Source organism: Phaseolus vulgaris, chromosome 1 (assembly GCF_000499845.2).
Source record: "Phaseolus vulgaris cultivar G19833 chromosome 1, P. vulgaris v2.0, whole genome shotgun sequence".
Taxonomy (NCBI): domain Eukaryota; kingdom Viridiplantae; phylum Streptophyta; class Magnoliopsida; order Fabales; family Fabaceae; genus Phaseolus; species Phaseolus vulgaris.
In genome coordinates this window covers 28354814-28366173 of record NC_023759.2, presented here as the reverse complement: position 1 = coordinate 28366173, position 11360 = coordinate 28354814, and the positions used below count along the sequence as shown (strand labels likewise).

At 36.3% G+C, this 11360-nt stretch overlaps 1 long non-coding RNA gene across 2 annotated transcripts; it reads left to right on the top strand.

The window, feature by feature from the left end:
* The first annotated feature begins 8472 nt into the window (after positions 1 to 8472).
* Positions 8473 to 10733, top strand: LOC137813839 (uncharacterized). Of its 2 annotated transcripts, none has more exons than XR_011081513.1 (2): positions 8473 to 9354; positions 9535 to 10733. It is a non-coding gene; the product is annotated as an uncharacterized lncRNA (long non-coding RNA). The 2 variants fall into 2 exon arrangements; XR_011081514.1 differs by having other exon boundaries at positions 8485 to 9354; positions 9582 to 10733.
* Positions 10734 to 11360: the final 627 nt, after the last annotated feature.

Below are 11360 nucleotides of genomic sequence, written 5' to 3'. Positions count from 1 at the left end.
TTTTACCTCATTTAACGTTGTTGGTTGTTTATTTGGACAATTGGCAGCTATATGCTCAAAACTTAAACATTTAAAACATTTGGTTTGTAAAGTTTTGGTGGGTGACTTAGGGGTAGAAGGATTTTGTGTAGAAACTTTTTGGGGAGAAGTGGTTTTTTTGGAAAAATTGGAAGGAGAAATTTGAGTAGAAATTTTGTTTGCATCCTTCCTAGAAGAGTTCTAGAAACCATCATCATGAGTATGTTTGAAAGTTGTTTTCAAAAGGTGTGATTTTACCTTGATGGCTAGGTGAACCACTTTCTTTAAAGAAGAGTACTCATGTAATTCTACAAAATCTTTAATTTCTCTTCTTAAACCACTTACAAACCTTTTTATCTTTGCCTCTTCATTATCATGCATATTCATTTTAGTCAAAGTTGTTTCTAATTCATGAAAGTATTCATCTATCGTCCTATGTCCTTGATGAAGCCTTTGGAACTTCAACAAGTGTTCCTTCCTATAAGGAGGAGGAACAAACCTCGCAAGCATACATGCCTTTAAATCAAACCAAGAAACCACGATTGGTTTCTTGTTTGGCCCAATGTCCATTACAATGTTATGCAACCATTGGTTGGCATAGTCTAAGAAAGCTGATGTGAATGTAACTACAAGAACACATGATTCTTGACATTCCTAGGAACAACTTGAGCTGGATTTGAAAGGCACTTTACTTTAGAATTGGATCAATGTTCTAAATTCAAGAACTCACCAAAACTAAGCACCAACCAAGACTCATATTGAAGTCCATGTATTGTCAAATTGAATCAAAACAAAAGGAAAGAAGAACAAGAATTAAAACTGGACAGAATTTAAATGATAGCTACTGAACCAAAACAGAATTAGGAACACAATGCTGGAAACACAAAAATAAACGGTAGAAAAAGAAGTAAACTCTAGGAATCAAAACTACCGAATGGAAAATTGAAGAAAAGGGAAGAAGAACACTTATAGAATAAGATGCTTGCTGGATTTTGAGAATTGGAAGAAGCCATTCACGCCACTTGGAACCTTGAACCAAGATAAGTGATGGAGTGCCACCACTTGAAGCTCACCATAGCTCACAAGATAAGGCAAAGAAGAGGAAGACTCAAAACTCACAAATTCTCTCCTAAATTGAGTATAGTCTCTCTACTATAAAATTCCAATCTGAATTGTGAAGGACCTAAGCCCTCCTTTTATAGGAGTAAGGGCTGGTCATTTACATAGCTTATACCCTAAGCTACCCAAAAAACTCCTAAGATCACACCCCCCTTACTAAGCTCACTCCCCAAGCTTCTAGAATTTTCTAAACTAAAGCCTAAAGATGCTTTTACAAAAGAGGTGTCTCATGTTTCCCTCTAAGCACCTTTCTAAACATTATTCTATATTATTTACAATTTAAAAGAAACTATAAAGAGAGATATTTAATATGAAGCCTATTATTTGAGAGTTTGTAGACTTCTTTATCTTTAGGCTTGATCTTCTCTTTGACTTCTTTTAATTTGTGAGAAGACTAGAAGGAAGAACTTCAAATGTGTAGGTGAAAATCCTCTTCCTTCATTAATAAAATCCTCTCCTAGTGGATATCCATCAAAAGCTAAGGAAGCTAACCTAACCTTTTGGTCCTTGGTGACCTTATACACATGAAAAAAATGTTCAACCTTAGCTTCCCAATCTAAATACAAAGAAGGATCATTAGACCCATGAAAACTAGGTAATTTTACAAAATTAAAAGAATGTTGTTGTTGTGGTTGGTGTTGATGGTGCCTTTTGGCAAAATTGTGCAAACTCCATTTTTCCTCATCTTGTTGACTTTGCCTTGCTTGAGCTTGTTCTAATCTTTGCAATCGTTGTGTAAGTTGGCGTAGTTTCTCATCTTTGTGGATAATTTGCTTCTTGACCTCCACAAGTTCTCCCAAAAGTTGAGATTTGTGATAGGATTTAGTTTTGGAAGATGAACCACTTGAAATATGACCCATAAAAACAAACAAACACAAAGAACAAACAATTAAAGAAAGCAAGGTTAGAAGAAAGAAAGCTTACGGTAAAGGGAAAAAGAGCACTCAAACCACTCCAAGAAAAAAAAAATTATTTCCTTAACCAGACCTCTCTTGTGGATTGGATGAGCCTCAAGTGAAAGATGCCAAAGCAAACTGCACTTACTCAAAGAACTAATCACCACAAAACTTGAGGAAACAAGAAAAGACAAGCAAGAAAAGGTGTAAACAAGAAATAGCTAAACCAAAGTGGAAGTAAAAGATATGACAAAACTTGGAAAAGAATATGAAATGAAAAGACAATCAAGAAAATAAGGCTCTCAAGAAAAGATAGCACACAAATGGAACCTAAAGAATAGTACTAGAATAAGATTCAGAAAACCAAAAACAGTACTACTGGAATTGTTTTTATAAAATGTTCGTGACTTTAAAAATTTATGTTGAACTGGATAATGCAAACTGGAAGTTAAAATTTAAACCACTAAAAGTTCAAGATCTTATCTCAAAGTAGGCATTGAAATCACACAAAAACAGTGCGCCAATTAATTGTGATAAATTGTTTAAAATCACTATCGCTTCACCGTATTTTCCCCGCCAGAATTGCACACTGATTGTTTTTGATTTATCATTTTTTCTGTATTTTGAATTTTGATTCACTGTTTTTCCACCTTTTTTATAACACTTCAAACTACTTAAATCCAGAACATTAGAATTTTTCTCCAGCATAATTGATTTACATAAGCAATTTCAATCAGCACAAATACTGGAAAACAGAGGAAACCTATTCTGGAATTAAAAAACAGAATTGAAACTTCAAAGACAAATGGAATTGATGTGTAGGAACTTGTATGGATGTACAAACAAGCATGAACTCAATTCTAAAAAGAAAAATGCACCAAAGAATCAAAAACAGAATTATAAAAACTGCACTCAAAGGAAATCAATCAACCAAAATTATGAATAAAAGTACTACATAGAATTGATGACATTTTAGGAGTAACATGACTTTGACAAAACATATATGGATTCAAAAAATCAAAATGACTCAAACACAATGAATTTTTACCAATTAAAACAGCAAGAAAGACTCAATTAAAGAAAAAATAGAATAGCTAACACAAAATCCCAATTAAGGTGCCAATCAACTAATTATTTTTTTGAAAATAACCATAGCTCTAGATACCACATGATGAAGAGTTGATTTGGAGATTCATTAATTTGTGACACTTTAATAACAAAATAAGGAGGCATAAGGAAACATCAATGGAGTTCAATGCCTTCCAAATGATGAACCAAACTCATGAACATGAGTGCCATCTCCTTACACAAGAAAATATTGAATAGGAAACTAGAATAGAATGCAGAAGTTGAAAGGAAAGCAAGAACAACAAATTAAACCGAATATAAACACAATATAAAGCAAATGAACCGATTGAAATGAAGAATTAAGTGCAGAATTGAAAAGGAAACACAAGAACAACAAGAGAAATCACTAGAATTGAAGAACAAGACAACATAACCGAATAGAAATTGAAGTATGGTGCGAAATGGAAATGGAAGATGAAAGCAAGAAGAACTTATGTGAATGAAGCCATGGAAGGGAAGAACATGCCACTTGGATGGTGATTGATCCAAGATAAGTGCAAGATGCCGCCACTTGAGAGCTTCCCAAACTCACAAGATAAGACTAGTAGAGGAGAAACAATTCTCACACAAATCTCTCTCAATTTGAGTATAGTAACTTTTCTTCAAATTCTAATTCTGAATTTACATGAGCATAGCACCTTTTTTTATAGTGTGAGAGGGCTGAAATTAAAGTGGGAAAATTCAAATGAAAAGCATTTAAATTTGGCACCAATTACATGTCACAAGGGAGGTGTGACTTGGTTTCTTTCTTTAAAACCTCCTAAAACTACACCTACACCTTCTTTTTATGTCACATGGAAGGTGTGACTTATGTTTGTACATTAGCACCCCTTATATCTATATCTACACCTTCCTTTTATGTTCTACATAAACCTACTCTACTTTTGTTTATTCTTTACTACTTGGACCCTTTATGTGAGCCCACTTATTTACCAAATTTTGATAATTATTTTAAAAAGACTAATAGGAAGAAATTCAAGTGTTTTGGCCCTTGTCCATTCTTCTTTGTAACGAAATCTTTCTTTGCTTGTTGAGATGACCCTTCAAGTACAACATCCTTGGTCATTTTCATGTATTTTTGGTTTACATCACTTGCGCCCTTGGAAGGAAAAAGATATTGTATTTCCAAGGCCATGATGTAAAACATGTAAATCATATTTCCAAGGCCTTCCTAAAATAACATGAGTTGCTTCCATGGGCATAACATCACATAAAACCTCATCTTTATACTTTACTATTGCAAAGTTTATGAGGACTTGTTTGTTTACCATGATTTCACCCTTGGCACTAAGCCATTGTAATTTATAGGGCTTGGTATGAGAGATAGTGGGTAAGGCTAACTTCTCCACAACTCTATGATTGTGTCTCCTTTGTCTTTGTGGTCTTTCATTTAGCATTTCCAATCTTTGGAGTTTTTCCTCCATTTGTCTTAGTGCTTCCTCTTTTTGTGCAATGGTTCTTTTAGCTTCCTTCAATTCTCCAATTAGAAAAGCTTTTTTAGGAGAATGAGGCTTAGATGATTCACCACTAGAAATATGATCCATATTAACAAAAAAACACAAAAACACAATGAACAAACAATTAGAGAAATAAAGTTAGAATGAAAAATTGCTCACGACCAAAATGAAAAAAAGAAATTAATCACTCAAAGAAAATTTTTCTTTCCTTAACCAAAGTCTCACTTGTGGATTGGATAACTCTCAAGTGAAAGATGTCAAAGCAAACAACACTTGCTCAAAGTATTATCACCACAAAACTTTAGGAAAGAAGGAAAGACAATCAAGAAAAGTTTAAAACAAGAAAGGCTAAACCAAAGTTAGAAAAGAGAGGTGACAAAACTTTGAATAGAAGACAAGCAAGAAAAGGCACAAAACAAGACTCAAAGAACCTTACTAAACTTTTAACTATGAAACTTTTTGAACTAGAAAATTGCTAAAGCAAAAAGATACAAAATTGCACAAAGTAGAAAATAATTTATCAATCAAGTTGAATCCATAAATGTGAAAAGTGAAATTCTAAACCAAATGATAAATAAAATGCCTTTTGAACAAAATTCTTTGCTGTTTTTTTTATTTGAAACAACAATACCTTGTTGTTTTTGAAATAGCTTACTATTTTTGAATTTAAAAACGATACTATTTTGGAATTAAGAAAATACCTTGTTGTCTTGGCTCTTTTTTTTTAATCCAAATTGCATCATGCAAAGTGTCAAGAACTGTACAGGCCAGACCTCGGTCATCAGCCTGAGAGAAAGACATCGGACATTGGACATCTGACATCGGTGGACTGATAAAAATGGTGTGCCACGTAATATGGGCCCCACAAACAGTATGAGTTAACATGAAGTTAACACCCAGATACCAGATAAAGACCTAAGTCATGAGAGGATCATGCATGGGGTGTATATGGTACATTCGGGTATGACACAAGCAAGCGTTCCTTAGAGGCACTAAGGCCCGTTAGGGTTAGGGTTTCCAGGTAAAGACTGCATGCATGGCACATGAATACTTAGGGCACCCACAAAACAGATGATGCCGCAACGCTGGTACGTGAGTAGGTACCTTAGCGGCTACGTTGTTAGGTCTATGCACTCCAGAAAAGGAAAGTCCTATGCGCCAGATTACACTAAGATTATGTGATAGCGGCGCAAGGACATTCTCCCAGGAACCCTAAGCCCACTAAGAGATGTGGGAGCATTGCAGAAGTAACCCTAGATACAACCTATAAATAGGGTGGTAAGAACCCTAGCAAGGTACACCGTTCTAAGACTGAATCTGCTTTACACACATTACTATTTCTTTAGCCCTTACTAACTTGAGCGTCGGAGTGAAAACGGTTGTAAGGGCGCCCTTTGTCTTTGCAGGAAAGCATTCTTCAACCCAAGGAAGTTCGACTGAAGGAGGAGACAGGCGGGGCTTGAGGCTGTCGTTCGAGTCAACCGGCAAGAACATTTAGCGCCCACCATGGGGTCCGATAAAACTAGGGTCCCATTCACAATCGTGTTGAGAGCCACCAACAACATGAGAAGCACGAGGCAAGGATCCAGCTACGCCCTCAGGAGGGGACAACGTCACCATGCAACAACTCATGGAGACCATACGCGCCCTTTAGGAGGCGGTGACAGCGTCCAGAGTCGACTAGGATCGCTTCCAGGTTGATTTGGCCACATTGCAAGCGAACAATGAAGAGCTGAGCAAAACCAATGAGGAACTGCACAGGAATTTGCAGAACGTAGGAGAGCGCACCGTGGATGAGCGAGCTCCGCCCCTGCCAGTTAGGGCTCGCCCTATGCCGTTCTTTCAGGTGATCGTGGACACTGTGATACCAGCCACGTCCATGGGCCCGAAGGTCACCTTTACAGGTGTAGAGGACCCAGAGGCGCATATCACAGCGTTCCACACCCAGATGATGCTTTCAAGAGGTTCCGATGCTATGTACTGTAAGCTATTCATGACACGCTGGCAGGCGCAGCGTTGGACTGGTTCGTAAGTCTCCCTGACGAACACATTACTTCATTCGACCAATTCTCAACACTGTTCAAAGAACAATACATTGTCAACAGGGCTCCCCCTCCGATCTCTTACGATCTCTTTGACGTAAGGCAATACCAGGGAGAGTCCTTGAAAGAGTTCTTAAACAGGTTTGGGATACAAGTGGTTAAACTACACACCAAGGACGAAGCCATGACGGTGCATGCCTTCACCAAAGGAGTGCTGCCAGGACCCTTCAACGACTCGCTTTTAAGGTGTTGCCCGAAGACGTTTTGCGAGATCAGGCGTCGAGCTGTGGCACACATCGTCGCAGAGGATCGGGTCACAGAAAAATGCGGTAGCGTTGGCCCTGTCCGACCTCGGGTAACAGGTCGCCCTCAGCCCCTGAGGGTACATGAGGCCACATGATATGAGTTGGTATATGAAAAGATACTTAATGGTGTGGAATCAAGAACACAATGCTATTAACATGAATAAACTCCAACATGAGTGAGGTTTCCGTCACTTGAGAGCTCCCAAAGACTCACAAGATAAGACTAGGAAAGGAGAAACAAGTCTCACAAATTCTCACTCAATTTGAGTATAATAACTTTACTTCAATTTCAATCTTATTTTACATGAGCCAAACACCTCTATTTATAATGTGAGAGGGCTGAAATTTAGGTGGGAAAATTCAAATGAAAATCATTTCAAAATGTTGAAAATGGCGCCTAAACACATGTCACATGGAAGGTGTGACTTTGTTTCTTCTTCTTATAATCCCTAAACTCCTATTCACACCTCCCTTTTATGTTCTATTTAATTTTACTCTAAGGAAATTACAAAAAGATACACCAATTGATGCTCATCTATTAATGCTTGTGCCCTTGCTCTTAATAATCTTTCGAGGCATGATGGATGATGAAATCATGTGTTGGTCTTGGGCCTCAATGTTAAGAACACTAATAAGAAGAACTTCAAGTGTTGTGGTCCTTGAACATTCCTCCTATTGATGACATCTTCTTTTGCTTGTTGAGATGACCCTTCATGGTTGGCATCCATGGTCATTTCTTTATGGATTTGGGTCGTATCACTTTCTCCTATAAATAGGAGTCTCTTATATATGTATTTTTTAACTTGGAATTAGTAATGAAATGCTGCCTAATTTTGGCCATTGTACTTGTTCTTAAGTTCTCCATAGGTTATTCTCCTTCAAGACTTAGCCTAGACTCTTTCCTAGTCAGTTGGCCTCACCTCTCACTCTTACAAATTTCTAACTCCATTTCAATCAATGGAAACTCCTCTTGAGTTTCTTTAATACTTCCGCTCCTCAAAACTCCTTCATCATCCATCCAAAGAAAAAATTACAAATATCACTATTAGAAGAAGAACGTTTTTCCATCATTTGGTATTCAGAGCTATGGTTGTAAGATCTTCTTCTATTTCTTTCTAATTTTCGTGTTGTTCATAATTTTCTTGAATGTTTACTGATTGATTTTGTGTTTTTTGTCTTTTTGTTCGATTCAAATTAATTGTTCTTACTTGAACCTTCATGTATGTGCTTTTAGGTGTTCTTTTGTTCACGTTCATGTGTGCTTTTGAATTTTTTGTGTTTTCTTCAAAATGTGTTCGGTGAAATTTTCTTATATTTGAGCCATTTTGATTTTATAATCATATATGTTTTGTCTAGAGTCATGTTTAATCCAAAAATTTTCATAAACTCCATCGGTTAAACTTTTTGAATTTTTTTTCAAATTTCTTTATAGATTAGAGCTCTTGAGTGCTTTTAATTTTTATTTTTGAGTTCATAAATTGCTACTAGATCATCAACAATTTTCTTTGAGTTAGCTTTCCATTATCATTCTCTTCAAAAATCATTTTCGAAAGTTCTCGAAATTTGTCCGAAAATTTTTCGTGGTTCAAAAAGAAAATCAAGTGGTGTGAGCAGTAATGTGAACTGTTTATGAAAATTGTTGGATCTGCGCTGCCAATAGCAGATTTGGTTTAGATTTTCAGATTTTCCTCAAATTTTCTCTGCGATTTGTGTTGCTGTTCTTCATCTTCTGAGTGTTCATGAAATTGGAATCGGAACAAGTCCAGTGTGAGTGAAATTGGTGCGCGACGCTTCCACAGTTTTCGCACTACAAGACTTCGGGAGTATGATTTCGTCTTCAACTGCGAACGGCGCCGGAGGAGAATTTGAATCTGGAATAGGAAGTCAGAAAACAGAATCTAAAGTTTCGGTTCCTTTCGTGCTTAGTCGGAATTGGTTCATGTAAGTTCTTCTTCTGCTTTCAATTCCGATTCCGAAAATTTTGGTTCTGCCTTTTGCGTTCATTGTTCTTCGTTTTCCTGGAGCAACTGTGAAGAAGCAAAACGGAGAAACATTGAGGTGTTGGAAGAATCGCGAACATAGGTTTTAGTGGTTTTCCGACAAACAGAATCAGTGCACGGAGAACTGACCGATTAACTTCGTCATCTCAAACGAAGAGCATTCTCAAAGGAATTATAATCGTTCGCGGATTAAGTTTCACATTCTGGCGAAATGTTGAAGATGACTGAAGTAGATGTTGATTTCGAAGCAAAACATTGATCTTGATCGGGTTTAATTTGATGAAGCAAAGCAGTGACGAATGAGTGAATCGCGATTTGAAAGGCGCTGAAGAATTTCTGCTGATGTACCGATTGAGCATTTGCTGGAATTGTTTATTCGTGATTAAAAGGTACAATTCATACATATGAAAAATCAGATGAATTCGGCATTACACTGAGTTTGAAAGTTTAATTCATTTGATAAAGATGTTTCAAAAAAAATTCTGATTAGAATCAATTCTTGTATTTTCTACAAATTAAAATTTCTTTGAAGCTTTCTAACAAACAGTTTACACGCTTGATATATTCAGTGAGCATAGCAATTGAAGTTTTGCACTTAATCAATTTAACGGTGCAGCTGAATATCAGTAAAATAGTTGTGCGGTTCTCCTTGAAATTCTGAATTTACGGTTCTGGAAATTATTGGCGAATGAAATTGGTTGATTGATTGAGAATCGTTTGGAAACGGAAGAACAATTAAGGTGGATCTGTTCCAAAATTTGGCTTCACGAGTGCAATCCACCATGATTGAAGCTCTGAGTTGTGCCACGAAATGATTTGGATTGCATGAATTTGGTGTTGAGTGCAAGTGTTTAATGCATTAAGGTGTGTGTGTCAACTGTTTGATAAAAGTATTGAAGGAGCTATTCGTGAAGTGATGGACCGAGAATTGGTGATTAGAATTGGTATTTAAAAAATAAATTGTGAGATTGAATTCAAACGGTGACAAATTTTCTGCAGTTGCAATTTTCTAGTTTTTGTTGGTGCAGTGATCATCTTGAATTGCAAATTGGTTGAAATTGTTGATCATTTTGGTGCAGTTTTTAATTTAAAAAAGGAGTATGTCTGCATTTGAATTCAATTTGTGAATTGCAAATTGATTGAAGCTGATGCAGTGAATTGTGGGGTCCGTGAATTTGAAGAATTTGATGAGAAATGGTGTGTCGAAGGTGCAGCGTGAATTAAGTACTAGCAAGGTGCGCAATTAATTGAAGAAATTAAAGTAGAATCAGTGAAAGCAAATGTATAAGCTAAATTGGTGAAAGCTGAAGCGTGTGCTGAAAGCGTGATTGTAGGTGCTTTTAACTAAAAAAATTGGTTGTGTTGAGTAATTAGAAGTGTGTATTGGCAGTTATTGGAATTTGCAATCACACTGTGGGACCCATTCTTTAAAGTTAAATTCAATTTGTTGAATAAGGGAGCCTAAATTTTGGTGAGAAATTTGGCAATTGGAGATTCTTTAGCGCGGGACTTGCGGGAATTGAATTCTTTGGACCAATCTACATGGGACCAGCAACATTTTGGATTTCATGCTTTACTAAGAAATTTGGTCATTCTTTATTTTAATTTTGTAATCCATTTTAGTGTCTATCTTTAGGTGTTTTCTTTTGAGTGCTTTCTTGAAAACCTTTAATTTCTTGCTTGTCTTGAGATAATCTTTGTGTTTGTCATCTCTAATCTCCTTTGAGTTTCACTCTTCAAATTGAACTTTTATTACTTTTATTATTAACCTCTTGAAGTGTAATATACCTTGAATTTGTTCTTTGTGAAAATTGAGCTAATTTCTAGGTAGCATCCTAAGAGAAGGCAAAGGACTTTGCAAGAGGTACTCACCTTTGGAGGACAAACAAGTAAAGGCTTGCAGAGAAACACTTGTGAGAGAACAGAACAGAAAAGAACTTTGAATATTATTTTTTAAAATTTTGTGTGATTTCAATTGTTTTGTAATTTGGCCATTATCTTTACTTTAGGTGTCCTGGAAGAGCCTTTGGTGTTCTTCCATCTCTTACAAATTTCTTTAATTTTCTTATTAGATACACGCTTTAGACGGTGAGTGTGGCTTGAAGGTTCATAAGTGCCAACAAGCCTCACCATTAGGAGTCGTCTTGTTTAAATTTTTGCAATTTAAATTCTTAGTTTTTAAAAGCTTTCTTTTAGTTTCTTTCTTTAGAAAACTCTTTGTTTGTGTTGAAGAAGTTTTCATTTGAAGGAGATTTGTGAAGTGCATTGAGATAAGTTATGGCTAGGAAAGACTTTGATGGAGATGTGCCTTCATATTTTCGGATTTCTTGATGAGTTGCGGAAGCTTCACGGATTGAAGATGGAACAAGGTCCTCCTAAGAGTGATGGTGACCTT